General features: G+C 35.6%; 1 pseudogene; it reads right to left on the minus strand.

Moving 5' to 3' along the window:
• Window positions 1-13,460: 13,460 nt before the first annotated feature.
• On the minus strand, window positions 13,461-14,178 carry LOC150063456 (large ribosomal subunit protein uL5-like; annotated as a pseudogene).
• Between the last annotated feature and the right edge of the window lie 2,265 nt (window positions 14,179-16,443).

The following is a 16,443-nucleotide window of genomic DNA, read 5'->3' on the forward strand; positions in this document are numbered from 1 at the left end:
CTTCTTGGCTCTGTAAACACTCTTTGTCCAGTGCAATGATTATAAAGGATTGTTGAATAGGACAATCTTCTTCAGCCAGTGAATATTCCTAGTTACTCACACTCCATAGCAGAAAATCATCAGTGGTGCTAAGCTACTCTCAAGCTTGAGGCTCCGATTGAGTCCAACAGAAATACACATAATCTGAGAATTTGGAAAAACAAAATACATTTAACTAAAGGAGTATTTGGCTTTGTGTCTTCAATATCAACAGCAAAAAAACAAGTCTCTCACACCATATTTAAAATATGTAAAAAATCAGGTCACTAAGTAAAGGAATTGAAATATAAATTAAACCAAATATCTTAATGCCATATTTTAAAAAGTTTGGTAGTCATATGCTACCTATTAAATTAAATCCAACTTTTGGAAATAATTGTTTAAGAACCTTCAAAATTCTGGAACAAACTTCTTTTCCAGATTGAGAAGAATAACATTGTGCTTCATAGAATGTTCCAACCAAATACTTCTATTGCCCCTGAGAGGCAACAGGAATCTGGAATCCCTAAGGGAACTACTTACATTCTTATCTTCAAAGTTCAAGCATTTTGTTTCAATAGAAAGAAAATGAAATTTTTACTTAGCTGATCTTGAATTAAATCCATGTTCCAGGAAATGTGTCATGCTAAAGCTGGATCTCACTTTTTTTTTTTAGTGTACTGTCTTATGTGTAGGACTGGCTGCATGTCCTCTCTGGCCTTTTCTAATAGAGGAGCTCCTCATCAACCTGCAATACCTAGCTATGTTGGGTGGAAATCACAGTTGAGTTGAAATCAAGCACCTACCTTCATCAGGATAATCTAGACCTTCTATTTGTACATCCAGATCTTTTAAGCCTCTTGAAGGCCAAAACTCTTTATGTTGCAGGCTGAGTAGATATCCCTGTCTTAGTGATTCTATCTATCCCCTTACTAGATGAAGAATACAGTCAAAACACTGGGTAACCGAAGAAGGAAAACAGACTTGTCATAGTTCTAAGTCATGATCTATAGTCCACTTTTAATGAATAAATCAGTCCACTCTATTCTTTTAACTTTTGACTCACAGGTTTATTTCGTATAAAGCATTTAATACACACTTACTATATGAATGGATGGCATTAGTCAATCTCAATGCTTCAGAAAAGTTTGAGAGAAAACACTAAGAGGCAGCTTTCCTGATTTTCCAACTTCAACTTTCTCAAAGCCATGAGCAAACTATTTAGTATAATAATCTGATAGAATTAACTAAAGTCACAATTTACTAACACTGTACTCTCCTTGTTACCTTTCTTATTATCATGGATCCAGCAAATACTTTCTTCTGGAATCAAATAGCTTGAACTATTTGATTTAAACTGAGATTCCATAGTGTAATGCTTAAGGACTCTTATTGAAACTGAAGTCCTTTCTTCTCCCCACCTCCCCAGTTTTTGTTGTTCTTTTTGTTTGTGTTTTCAGTACTCATGATTGAATCCAGGACATTGTACTTGCTAGGCAAGTGCTTTGCCATTGAGCTACATCAGCCCAAGTTATTTCTTTGTTGTCGATGATGTTGCAGGTTCTGAAGCTTGAATTCTGGTCCTGAGAGCTATCCCGATTTCCTTGTGCTCAAGGCTAATATACTTGAATCACAGCTCAACTTCAAGCATTTTCTTTGACTAATTGGAAATAAAAGTCTCACAGACTTTCCTGCCAGGATGTTTTAGAGCCTTTTTCTTCACATCTCAGCCTCCTGAGTACCTAAGACTACAGATGTAAACCACTGGCACATCCCTATATTATTCCATTTTAACTGAGCCACCAGATGCTAGATGATCGATGTTTCAGGGATATAATTGCATTTTGTACTAACTTTCCTAGAACTACAAATAAACCACTCATTCCTTCTACAAAACAATTACTTTCAGAATTTTAGGTTTGCCAAATATAAACAAACAAGCATACAACAAAAGCTTTAGGGCATAAAAAGAATGTGTAAAAAATAAAATAGTAGGGGCCAGGAGTTTGGCCTAGTGGTTAAAGTGCTTGCCTAGCATGCATGAAGACCCGGGTTCAATTCCTCGGTACCACATATAGAAAAAAGCCGGAAGTGGTGCTGAGGCTCAAGTGGTAGAGCTCTAGCCTTGAGAAAGTCCAAGGACAGTGCTCAGGCCCTGAGCTCAAGCCCAGGACTGGCAAAAAAAATAAATAAAAAATAAAACAGTAATGTAGATCAGTCTTGGGCAGTAGTGGATTTAAAGCAGAACTCTTACAAGCTTTTCTATAGTCCATTTTCTAAATAATAAACATTCAATGACATTTTACCATAATTATTTTGACCACATGTAGGGGTTTTCCATTAAATTCTAGATTATCAGAATCTAAATTTGAGGTAGTGCTTTCAACAATGATAGCACTCCCAAGATTTCCTCTGACCTAATCCAGATGACATTCCAACATCATGAATCACCTTGGCAGTATTTTGACTGTTTCCTTTTCTCAATTGCTTTCCCAGCCTAAAGTGCTTTTATTTGACCAATCCAATCATTTCAACTTTCACTTCCTAACAATAGCTGATTGCTCTCATCAAAAAATCCTGTCATAATACCTGGGCTTTCGACTCCTAACCTGGCTGGTAGTTGCACATGAAGAACTGCTGGAACTGTAACAATCTTGCTGAGAAATATAAGTATTAAAAATTAGCTGAAAATAGGTGAAAACATTTTGTTAGCTCTCCTTTCTTTTGTCCATTGTTATACTTCTGGCTGGAGCCTCATCTTGCCAGTGAATATGCTAAGAAAGTAGTAACTAATTCCTACTAGTGCTTCTTCCCTGGGAGATTGATAGAATTCACAAGTAAGATTCTTTGTCAAATAGAAAACCAAAATAATTTTTCATACTTTTGAAGAAGCATAGAATCTGCATTTTAGCAAAAATTAAGATAGCATTCAATGCAATGGTCCATCCGCTAATTCTAGTGATCATGATGTCCAATAGAAATTATTTGCAATTTAGAGATGTGAAAACAATTCTGGAGAAAAGAACAGTAATTGTGTGTTTTCATCCAGTGAATCAATGGGAAGGATTCAGATTAGATGGTGTGTTTGAACTCCTGCCCTTTATTGAAATGAACCCCACTAACTTTTTTTTTCAAAACATGATTGGTGCCAAGATATAAGTACCCTTCCCATTCTGAGATGTAGTAAAAGTTCTAACATTAGGGTTTAGAATGGTGTGGAGGGAAGCTACTGGTATGAATAACCGAAAGGAGTATTCTAAGAAAGAACATTTCGTTGCCTTTGAATCAAGTGAGCTTGGACTCAGCACCTTTTGATTTTCCTAGATAATTTCAACCTATGTGCCACTTTCTTGTTTTCATTGTCCTAGTACTAGCAATACCTGCAAGATTTGCCTATGAAATGTTCCCAGATGCTTTATGTCTTGAGGTCTTGGTCCCCGGCACAGACATGATCATTCAGAGATGATTCAATCGTGAGCTGTCATGAATTCAGTGCTAGATTCAGAATGTGGTAGCAGTAATGGCAGGGGATAGACAGGATAAGATACAAGGCCTATTGGAGGAAGCAGTTCACATGGGATGTGTCTTTGAAGGATGTATCTTACCCCTAGTTCCTCTTTTCTTTCTATTTTTTTCCCCAGCAGAAGGTGTCCTATTTGTCTCTAACACATACACCTGCCATGATGTGCACTCTCACTACAGGGGGAGGAGCTAGGTGATTGTGGACTGAAACCTCTGAATCCATGAGCCAAAGCAGACATCTACTAGAGATACTTTATCAACTATGATATACACTTGGGATATCAAAGGATGTTACTGACTCTGTTTCTTGAAAATCTTGTTACAAAAGTTGCATTTCACCTGAAAAACAAATATTTACCAGCTTAAGGAGAACTGAAAGATCAGTCTTCTAGTTCTGGGTAAGTGAAGAAATGAAGCAAGATGCCTATTTTCCGAACTGGTTCAGAAAAAAAATCTAGTACTGAGAGTCACATGGGGAAAACACAGAGCAATTCTAAGTTTTAGCATCAGGACTGCTTAAATTCTTGTTTCATGATGAAATTAGTCCCAGGGTGCATCAATCAGTTGGTAAGATTAAGTAATCTTTAAAGCTGGAAAAATGGTCAGTCTGGCAGGCACTTGAGTGGGTACAGAGGTATTCACTTCTTCAGATGCTTTCATATTGTAGGCAGTAGTTTGAGACAGTGTGTTTAGAATCGGAAGCCGCTAACCACTTTCTTTCTCTCTTCCCTAGTCTTCCTAACTTTGCACTTAATTTGACAGTTACTACCTGGGAACAGATCCAGTTTCACATTTGTATAAGTCTTTGTTTGTAATGCCTTTCTCCTTGAATTACAAAAAAGAAGAAAGTAACATATTTAAAGGTATACGTATTTCTACATACGTGTACTCAAATATGCCCCAAAGAATTTATAAAGTTGGCTTTAACTGCCCATTTTTATTTCATTTTATATGTTATAATAGATGTTCATTTGGAGATGTTTCAATAGTTATTTCAGCTGTCACACATATTTGAGACATCCATAAAATGAACATGCACCAGACATAAATAAATTAACAAAAACCTGAGAAAAATTTATAATGAACATGAAGCTTTTCTTTTTCTAGTATGATATAAATTGTTCTAATTGATGTATTTTAAAAAGTTTTTTTTATTCTGTTTCCTGGTCAAATATCATTAGAATATAATAAAGGTATCATGTGGCATACATCTGTGTCAAAATTACTGTGGGCCTTGGGGTTCCCTCACCGGGACTAATACATAGTTGAGATAATTAGTCTTCTATTGTTCTTTTAGCAGCAAGGCCAATGAGATATTCATATTTAGAATGTCAGTATATGAAGTCTCCCCCAACCCTGTGGTCAGTTTGAAATCAGCTATTTTTAATGTACTTAATTTGTAGAATATTGTAGGACTAGGTGAATACCTGTTAAACTACCAATGCTAGAACACTAATGAACAAATTCTGACAAATTCCATGTTCCTTTATTACACATTATAATACGCACACACACACATACAACACAAAGAAAATCTGTAACCATTTTGATGGTCATGGCTGATGCCCTTTTGACTGTTACAATTTGAAAGATAACTTTAGTCAGCTGGAAAGCTTATGTTAAGAGGGAATAGCTTTTGTCTCCAAGTGAGCTCACAGTGAAAGGACACACATTGCAATTGCTTTGCCTGAGAGGATTGCAGTGTGAGATAAGGTATAACTGTTGAGTAACTGAAAACCTCTTCTGCTAAGACAAATATTAAAAAATTGAAAAAAGCCTGTTAGCTTAAAAAAACAAGTGGAACAAGTCACTTAGTTACAAAAAGTTCTTTATAGGAATATGCATTTTTCATGTGAGTTGTCCTCATAGATTTCTTAAAAGCTGAATCTGGAAGGCAAATATTGCTACATGAAGGAATTTATAATTGTTCAGGTATGTGAAATGCGGTTTAGATAAACCACATTTCTAATAGAGAAATCCAAATGTAGTAAATGAAGTTATTCATTATTTTCATCTTGTCTATTAAAAGTTTATTGCTTTATATTGTTAGTTTATTGCTTTATATTGTTATTTTATGAAACTACTCTAACAATATATTGTCTTCTGCCTTCTTCCAGAAGTTGTGTTTACTTTGAAATACATATGCATGTATATACCTATGCATAAATGTATATATGCACTACACTCATATATACATACATAAATACTTGAATATAAATGTGTATTTAAATAGCAACTTTTGCTTTCAATTTCTTGAAGTATATTTTCATGCAATTTGATATATAAAAATATCTGTACATAATGCCAGCTGACACAAAAAGTCACATTGTACAGTCAAATTCTAAGAGTAAATACAAAGAATTGTAGCTCCATATATTCTGTATTTCTTACAGTATAACTTAGGCAGATTTTTATTGTTTAGAAAAAGCATCTTTGTTACAACATTGATTATGCTTGTAATAAACAAACCTAATCAGAAAATGTATGCAGTTTAACTTGATGAATGTTAAATGTGAAAACACATTCTAATTTTTTCATTTAAAAGAGCTTTTATAGGCAAAGAAAATAGCTATCAAGTTAAATAAAAATACCACAGAGTGACAGATCTTCACTAGCCATACAACAGACAAAGGCATTATAACTAAAAGATAACCACAGCTAAAAAAATTAAATATCTCCAAAACAAATCTTCCAAAAAACAGCCATCCCATTAAAAGATGGGCCAAAGATTTAAAGAGAGACTTCTCTGAAGAGGAAATAAGAATCGCCTATAGACACATGAAGACATCTCTGGCCATAAAAGAAATGCAAATTAAAACAACTTTGAGATTCCACCTCACTCTAGTTAGAAGGGCCATTATCAAGAAATCTAATAACAACAGATGCTGGCCAGGGATGTGGCCAGGAGGGATCCCTACAACTCTGTTGGTGGGCGTGTAAACTTGTTCAACCACTATGGAGAGCGGTATGGCCATTCCTAAAAAGACTAAACATAGATCTCCCTTTGACCAAGTAATTCCACTCCTTGGCATTTACCCAATCATCCAGAAACAAGGACATATTAAAGCTACTAGCACAACTATTTACAGCACCACTATTGACCATAGAGAAGACATGGAACCAACCCAGATGTCCCTCAGTTGATGAGTGGACCAACAAGATGTGGTATTTATGCACAATGGAATTCTATGGTGCCATAAGAAAGAATGACATTGCCCCATTTTTAAGGAAATGGAAAGTCTTGGAAAAAATCATATTAAGTGAAGTAAGCCAGCCCCAAAGGAACATAGGCTCAACGGTTTCCCTCAATGATTAGTACATATCTAGGTCTCTCCTAACAGAGGATTGTAATAGCTCAAAACCTAGGTACCTAAGGTCATAGAGGATGAGACTAAATGAAAGGATCTTCAGGATAGGGAAACAAGAGCTTTATCTTGTGTGATTGTCGTTCTTAATGTACTATGTTATTTCTCTTTTTTTACTTACCCTTTGGTTAATCTCATATTTTTGCTATATCTGACTTTGTTACCTGATATATTGTATATAAGTATATTTGTTTATTTGAAATAGGAAAGGGGGAAAACAAGATAATTGGGAGGGGTGGGAGTGAGGGAAATGGGGACAAAAACCATGAGAAGGGGTATCAATGTGAGAGAAGTAATGCATCTACTACCTGATGAGTTTAACTATAACCCCTCCATACATTACCCCGACAATAAGAAATAAAGAAAATTAAAGAAAAAGATAAACGTAGAAAAATATTCATGTGCCTTTATCAATTACCTCTCTTTTTATGTTTTATTTCTATCTCCTCTTGGGGATTTTTCTTCCTCATCTTATTACAACTCTTATATGCTTTATGTTTCTCTTTTACCTCTTCATAGTACCTAAGTGAAACAAGACTAAAATTAGGTTGTAAAAGTTATTTTTTTTTTTTTTGCCAGTCCTGGGGCTTTAACTCAGGGCGTGGGCACTGTCTTTGAACTAGAACTCTATCACTTGAGCCACAGCACCACTTTTGGGTTTTTCTATGTTTGTGGTACAGAAGACTTGATCCTGGGTTCTCGTGTATTCTAGTCAAGCATTCTACCACTAAGCCACACTCCTGGCCGTGTAAAAGTTAATTTTTATTTCCTATTTTTATTTCACAAACAAATATTTTTCTAAGCAATAAATCACTTTCACTTCCCATTTATATGTCTTGATACATAGTGCATATTCATGGATTTAATCCCTTCACTTCAATATGGAACAAATAAACTATTAGTTTATAAAACATGCTTCAAATGATTGTAGGTATGATCGCAGTAAAATATTACTTACAAAATTTACTTTCTGCCTAAAAGAAAACTGTCAAAAATTTCCTTTTTAAGTTCTTGTATGATTTATCCAACTACTGTTTTTTTGAAAGATGGCATGTGATCAGTAAAGAAAGAAAATGATGTAATTGCTCTTCTAAACTAATATTCCTCAAATAGTAATTTATTACCATTTTATGCTAATAGAAATATAGGCATATTTGAGTTTATCTAGTTCTTTGAATTCTATATTGTGATTTATACTATCACAGGTTGTATTTTCATTTGAAAATTTTCATTCTTTTTTGAAGAATGTAGACAGAACTATAAAATAATTTTATACTTGATACCTCTTATTAGCTTTCTGCAGTCCATCAAAATCAGACAACCCTCTCAAAAGAAAACATAAACATGAATTTTGAAATGTAAAATACTAGTTATTCCAGCAGAGAACAAATCTTTTTTCATGTGAAAAGCAATTAAACAATGCCAACTACTAAATGAGTGTCTACCTTTCAGTAAAAATAAATCAAGTAGGGTAATTTTACAAATTGGCATACTGATAATTAGTAGATTTGTGTTAAATTGGGTAGAGAGAAAAACTTACTTTCTGAAAGTCAGTGAAAATATTAAAAGTTCATGTTACATCTGATTATCACCACTGATCTCAATTTCACTTTAAAATCTCCCACTTAAAATATGAATTTAGTTATTAAAATGTAGTAACAATATTGCCAAAAAAGTAACAACATCATTGATAATAAAGTCCAATAAGTTCTCTAATATAAGAACCAATAATTAATTATTAATTATGAGGCATACTATATTGAACATATTATATTCATTACTCATGATTGTTTGACACTATTTTCTTGGAACATTTTGAGTCCAACTGGCAGAGCCAGCAAAGGTGGCTTACAGTGTGCCAGCTCCTCCTTCTTGGCCACTTCTGTGCAACCAGGCTGTCTGGTTTTGCATGCTATTCCCAAATAAAATACACACTCTGATTTCAATATCTGACGTCTTGGTTGCATACTGACTGAAAAGAAAGAAAATTTGTGATGTATGGAAGGGATAAGAGGAAACACACTGGGTTAAAATTATAATCATCACCGGCAAACTGTAGAGAAGCAAACTGCAGAGATGGTAAAGAACACATGAGTAATTTCCAGAACATGCTGAAAAGTCTAGTTGCATGTATACCATATATTCAGAAGTGAAAAAATCAGGAGGAAGGAATAAAAAAATGTTACATTTCTGAAGATAATTTGAAGTCGTAGAATGTATGAATTAGGAAACAAGTGATAGTAAAAAATAATATTTAAAAAGCAACAGAATAAGAAGGAAACAGATATGATAAGGAAGAATTCAGGAAATCAAAATGTTTTAGAGCAAAGACAGGTGATTTTAATAACTGATTCAGGAATATAGAGGCCATATTTGAACAATATGCCCAACTATAACAGATAACATTCAGAAAGGAACAGAGACTATTTTATATCCCTAGATGAAATGCACCAATTCTTTGTCATTTTCATTTGAGACTTCTAGAAATTTGTACCAGCATTAATCAGCACATTATATATACAATTTCTACTTCTAACTTCAGATGTATAAGGTGAAACTTTAAGATATAGGTTGATATACTGATAGGGGTAATGAGTTATAAAATGTTGTACTTTATTGAGTATTTGTTTACTACATATCAGTTTGTGTTGTATTAACCACAAAAATATTATCTAATCTTCATTATTGCTACAAAGCATAAGCTAATTGATTCTCATGTGGAGACAGACTCAAGAGCAGTGAAGGAAGCTAGTAGCACTCCTTTCTTTTAGTCAAGCAATTGTGTCTGGCCAGGCAAAAAGTGAAATTGCTATTGGTGTATTTATGTAATTGCACTGTGCATTTGCCCAAAAACAGTGAAGGGAACAATTACTACCATAAGGCATGCGTCCCATTTATTACATCCAGTCCTATTAGTCAATGTATTTCAGTATTCTTAATAACAGTTATGGAAGCCTTACTGTGCTTTCATTCATCAGAACTGTGCAAATTGGCAAAGGGGCCAGTCTAAATCTTTGGTGTTAAAGCAGTGATAACTGCTATTCTTCTATCACTGTGACCACATCCACGGGCCAGGTGGCTTTGCTTACAATATTTGTTACAATCATGTGCTATATGAATGTATGTGATGATGAACTATATCCTTTGGCTTCAAAAACTGCATGGGAAACAAGCATCAGTCTTTCAAAGCAAATTTGTTGTCCATACCATGAAGATAAATATACCCACATGTGCAAAAGTCAGGAATTATTTGAACCAAGAGAAGTTGAAAAGGAATTCTGCAGGAAATTGTGCAGATAAACCTGAATGAATACAACTGATTCATGCACTAGGAAACCTTAAATATCCGGCTTCTGAATGAGGAATCCTTCAGCTTTTTGTTTTGTTTTGTTTTTCTATTGTGGCTGGCAGAATAAAAAGAATGGATTACAATAAATAATTTAAGTACTTCAAGAGCCTATATTAATTGCACACATTCACCAAACTTTGGCATATTATTATGGACCTAATTCACAGAATTACATAAATGTGGTTGGGGTTATGTGGATATAGATATAGGTATAGGCAGACCTGTTGTCAATCTTAGCTACTAATCTCTGCACTGTATGCTTTGAAACAAATAAATAACAAGAAACAATACTTTGAGAATTTACTTATTCTTTGTCATTTGTTTATTTTTTATAATATTGTGGCTACCTTTGCGAGATTTCCAGCTTTCATTGAATGCTTTCTGAGGCAATTTTTTGCTAAGCCTTTTTCCCCATTGGTGGCCTGTCCTTATTTCTAGCCTCATTTCTCACTATGCTGTCCTACTTTGAGCCCTCTGAGAGCTTCATGGAAACTCAGTTCTCCAAAAACGTAGAGAGAGGTCCTATTTAGCCTTGATTTGTTCCTGATTTAAAGGTGTTTTAGGTTTGAAAACTTCAATTATGTCATGAATGGGGAAACCTCTCTCAGGACTAAAAGGAAAAAAAAAGTACAGTGATTTTAATATTTTACCCCTTTAAACAAAAAGAAAGAACAAAATTATTTTTCAATTAAAGATTCTATGTTGGCCTAAGGATTTAAGACATTCAATCTCTGAAGACTTTAGCTTCCCAGAAGTGGGAATGTTAAATTTAAGCTGTAGAATTCACCTACATTAAAGCAAATTAGTAAAGTGGATAATTTTACTGGATTTCTACTTTTGTTTTGGTAGAGAGTTATTTGCAATTGCATAAAGGCTTAATTATATCACATAGTTAAACCACCATTTCCATTACATTAGTGAACACTGGACATAAGCATTGCCATAGAAGTTTCGATTAAATTAATCCAAGTCAAATTCTACTGATTCACCAATGGGTGAAACAACAGGGATACTTGCATTAAAAAACAAAAGATTAAAGAGGGGAAAGTAATAATGGTAGATCTGTGAGGGACAGGTAATATAATTATTGTATTTCAAGGACATACAATGAGAGAAACCTATATTTGAATGTTAGAGTGCATTTTCTTCTTTGTTTAGATTGGAAGACTTTGAATACTATTTTTTTTTCTTTTTTGCATCATTCTGCCAGTCTAGAAACCTAGACTGACTCTGATTTTCTTTACCTATAGTCTATGTCTATCTAAAAACAGCTCAGATGTTTATCAACTGACAAGTGGATATTAAAAATGTGGGATATTGTTACAATGCAATGTTTTATAAGTTTTAAAAGGAATTTAGTTGTGAGTCATTTTGATGACATGGTTGAAAATTCAATCATTATGCTAAGTGATGAATTAGTTATAAGGTACCATATATTGTATAATTGAATATATTTGAGATGCCCATAGTAGAGAGACTTAGGAGACTGAAAGGAGATTATTGGGAACTGACTGGTAGAAAATAGGTTATGCTAAGGACTATTAAGTTGCACATTTATGTAGATTAATTTTATAATATGCAAATTATGTCTCAATAAGGATGTTAAAATCTAAATAGACATCAAAAGTACGGTATAGGAATGAGGTCTAGTTTCACAGGAGTGAAATGTCAGGATCAAATATGTATCACAGGCAAAGTGTCATGTCGCTAACCAATATGGAAAATGTAAGACTATGTTTTACTTATAAGAATTTGTAACTTTCTCCTTGAGAAATTTAATCAAAAAGAAATTCAATAAAAATGTCAAACATTCTGTATTGAGCCTCTTTTTTTCCTTTTCTTAGCCATATTCTGTAACAACTATTTCTGTAATTTTAAGTTATGGTGTCCAAGAATTGTTCTTTTTTTGCCAGTCATGGCCTAGAACGCAGGGCCTGAGCACTATCCTTGGGCTTTCTCAAGGCTAGAGCTCTACCACTTGAATGACAGCACCACTTCCGGCTTTTTTCTATGTATATGGCATGGAGGAATCAAACTCAGGTCTTCATGCATGCAAGGCAAACACTCTACCACTAGGCCAAACTCCAGGCCCCCCAAGAATTATTCTAGTCTGTTCCCAACAGTAGACTAGAGATGTTGATGAAGGTGTGTGCCTGTTATTTGCTTTTCAGAAATTGAGCCTTACCTGTACTCAGGGCTCTTAGTTGGCTAATTGGAAATGTTTTGAAAGTTCTGATCCAAGAAGCTCAGATTTCAGCCTACAAAATGTTTTAGTATTTTAGACACTCAATTTATTTTCAGAAATTGCCAGCCATGAGCTAAAGCTTGAAAAGCGCAACTATTGGGGGAGAGAGGGGGAGGGAAGAAGGAATCCAAACAAATAAAAAGGAAAGAAAAGAAAAGAAATTATCTTAGGACTGTAGCAAAATTACACTACTCAATTTTAAAGTTATACCCCTTATACAAAAGTGAAGATAACTTGAGAGATCTTATTTTTCATAAGGACACCATGGTAAACAAACTGAGGCAAAAAAAAAAAAAAAACAACTGAACATATTCAAGTCATTCTATCTATTTCTCTCAGTCTAACCACACAGCCAAATTGAAACAACTCAATCTATGAGCTGGTCAAGCATGAAAAACATTTATTTCACATTTTGTCTTCTTCAAGCTAGATAATTTTGGACTCACAGTCATTTTTCCAGGTGCCAGGCAGCAAGGATACATAGACAATTTTCTGAGCCATAGAAGGGAAGTAGAAACCCATGGTGGAAAAGGATGACACTGCATTACCTGAGTGGAGGTTTGGGGAGTATAACTCTTACTTCACCATCAGGCAAATCAGTCTGAAAGTTCAAAGAGGCATAAAAGTGGACAGTGGGGGATAAATAATGAATAAATAAATTTCATCTTTATTTCTGTGGGTAAAAACCATTTATTGAACCATTCTTCAGTTTAAATGTCCAACACATAGATACTCCTGAAGGAAGAATGCAGTGTCTTGTTCGTATAGTTAATTCTATATTCAAGGAAGGAAAAAGTGCAATGAACTATGAGATACCTTAATCCTTTAGTTTGGTCTGTCCTCTCAAGTACCAATCTTCTTTCCATCTATAGGAACACACAGGAACAACAGTCTGAGTAAGGCAATAATATGTCTATTTTCACTGAGAAGATTTTATTGGCCTTTGGACAGAATCAGGGATTTATTTTCCAGGCAGGGTGATCCCATCCTACTTCTGCTGAAACTAGCACATGGCCTCCTCTTTGCTGATTCTGTGTTTGGCCACGATGCAGCCTTTTGCATGCTTATTGTCTGCGATCCTGAAACCTGGCCTACCCAGCACCACAGAGAAGTCTAGGCCCTAGATACCTGAACAGCATACTTGATGCCCAGGTCGTTGCGATCCTGGATCACCACACCAAAGTTTCCACTATCTAAGAAGTTATTTTGTGGCTTCTTTTTTTTTTTCTTTTGTGCCAGTCCTGGGCTTGAGCTCAGGGCCTGAGCCCTGTCCTTGGGCTTTCTCAAGGCTAGAGCTCTACCTCTTGAGCCACAGCACCACTTCTGGCTTTTTTCTATGCATGTGGTACCGAGGAATTGAACCCGGGTCTTGGTGCATGCTAGGCAAGCACTCTACCACTAGGCCAAATTTCCGGCGGAGTTATTTTTTCTTAATTCATACTCCCACACCTTCAGACCCTTCCCCAGACTTTCTTCTGCCTTAGCCTCACGGACAGTGCAGTGGACAGCAATCTTTTCATTTCTCCTGATGCCAGTGCATCTAGCTTTGGAAAACGCCGGGGTCTGCCTTGTGAGCTGCTCCAACATCTTGTCTGAGGGGTCAGCCAGTCCCCGACACAGATGTTGTGGATTCCAAGCTCCCACATGGGGTTCTCCTTTTCACCTTGATCCTGCGCCATGATAAAGACAGGAAAACCACGTCAGACTTTTTTGTTTTAAATATTTTACTTCCAGGAGACAGTCTGTTACACTCACTCTATTCCAAACCCTGCTGATCCTGGTTGAATTCATTCAATATATTTCTTACTTCTCAGTCTTCTTACATTATTTTTTTTTCTGATTTCTTTTCCATCCTTGACAATGATAGATTTCTAAAACTCTACTCAGTTCAGTCTTCTGCTGCTCCAGAATTACAGGTCAAGCTGAGGCCCTTTACCTTAGTATTAGTCTTTTAATGGCTGCTTTGGTCCCCACCCTTCACTACAAACTCACCGTCATTCTCTGCCTCAAGAGTTCGTTCTACCTCCTGAGAGACTTGATTGTGATAAACCAACAATTCTGTTGCTCCCACAAATTCTGATAGGGTCATTTCTCATTTTTCTTCTTCGTTAAGAATAGTGACTTACTTTTTCTTCCGGTCAGAGAATGGGAGTAGAAAAGAATACTTTACTTGATTTGTAAAAAGGAAATCAAGATTATTGGTTAAAGTCCCTTTCATCATTTTGAAGTAATGGGATTTTGAAATCATGACCTTCTACCACTTTCTACCATTTGAGTCTGATCATTTTGCTTTATCTGTTTTCATCCAGGATCTCTTTTATTTTTTGGAGGGGAGGATTGGGGCCAGCCTCAGATCATAATGCTATCTATGGCCTCTTCAATAGCTAGGGTTTCAGGTATAGGTAGGTCCTGATGACTAGTTTTACAGTTGAGATGGAGTTTTATAAACTTTTGTGCGGGAGAGTTTGAAATAAAATTGGGATTACAGTGTTGAGCCATTACACTGTCTTTCTTTATATATGGCTGTGGTGAGCTCCTCGACCAGCGAGGAAGAACGACCACCACTCGAGGATTCTTCTCAAATCATACTTTAATGGAGAGCCTTTTGGTTGAAGGGAGAGCAGGAAGCGAAAAAGGGCTGGGCAGGGAAATGCAGCTGCTTATATACATTCAAGGAACAAGGGGCTCTCTACCATTGGCTACTCTGTTGCTAAGGCCGTTTTGAGACTCGGGATTGGTCACGCCCTATTTCGTCATGCGCAGACTGAAGAGCAACTTGATACTTAGTAACGAGTAAAGGCCTCGCACTCACATACCAAATAAGTTACAAGGAGCGAGGCAGGAAACAGGTGCCATCCGGCTCCCCACATATGGCTGTGATAATACCGAACATAATCTTCCTCTTCACTTAAAGAAATAGAAATTCTTACTCCCTTGAAAGTTGTGAATATAATTAAGTCCTAAAGACTGTTGAGTCATTCTAATCTCCTCTTTCCCTAAGGACATATTTAACTACTCTCCCTTCTCCAATACATGTGACACTTAAATGTGACACCTTTGTACCCAATGTTTTTCAGTGAGTACACACCTTCAAATTTGTAGATATATCCTATTTCTCAATATTTTATGTATCAATGCCTATGTTTATTTTTTGCTGTAATGTATAAAGGGGTTACAGTTATACTGGCCAGATAGTGGGTGCTTTACTTCTCACACATTGATATCCCTTCTCATGTTTTTGTCTCCATGTCCCTCCCCCACCCCCTCCCCTCATCTTGTTTTTCCCCCTTCCCTTTTCTATTTCAAATAAACAAATAAATGTATATACAAAATGCCAGGTAACAAAATCAGATAGTGTAACAATGTGAGATCAACCAAAGGACAACAAAGGAGAAGAGAAATAACACAGTACATTGAGAACAACAACCACACTAGATAAAGCTCCCAGCGATCCTAGAGATTTTTCATTTAGCTTCATCCTGTATGGCCTTATGTATCTATGTTTTGCAGTATTCTATTCCTCTGCTAGGAGAGTCCTTGGTGTGTACTAATTATTACAAATGAAGGACATCAGTGAGCCTATGTACCTCTGAGTCTGGCTTACTTCACTTAATATGATTTTTTCCAAGTCTTTCCATTTCCTTACAAACGGGGCAATGTCATTCTTTCTGATGGCAGCATAGAATTCCATTGGGTATAAATACCACATCTTTTAAATCCAATAATTTACTGAAGGGCATCTGGGCTGGTTCCATATCTTCCTTATGGTAAATGGTGCTGCAATGGACATGGTTGTACTAGGGTCAATGCTTGTTTCTACAGTAAATTCACTGCTCAATCTTTGGAATTTCTACATTTTTGGAATTAAGTATACCTGAATTATGACTGATAAAACAACAATAATGATCGCTAATAATTCATGCATATTTACAAATGACAGTCTT

This window comes from Megascapheus bottae, chromosome 5 (assembly GCF_031878675.1).
Source record: "Megascapheus bottae isolate mThoBot1 chromosome 5, mThoBot2.hap1, whole genome shotgun sequence".
In the NCBI taxonomy this organism is placed as follows: Eukaryota; Metazoa; Chordata; class Mammalia; order Rodentia; family Geomyidae; genus Megascapheus; species Megascapheus bottae.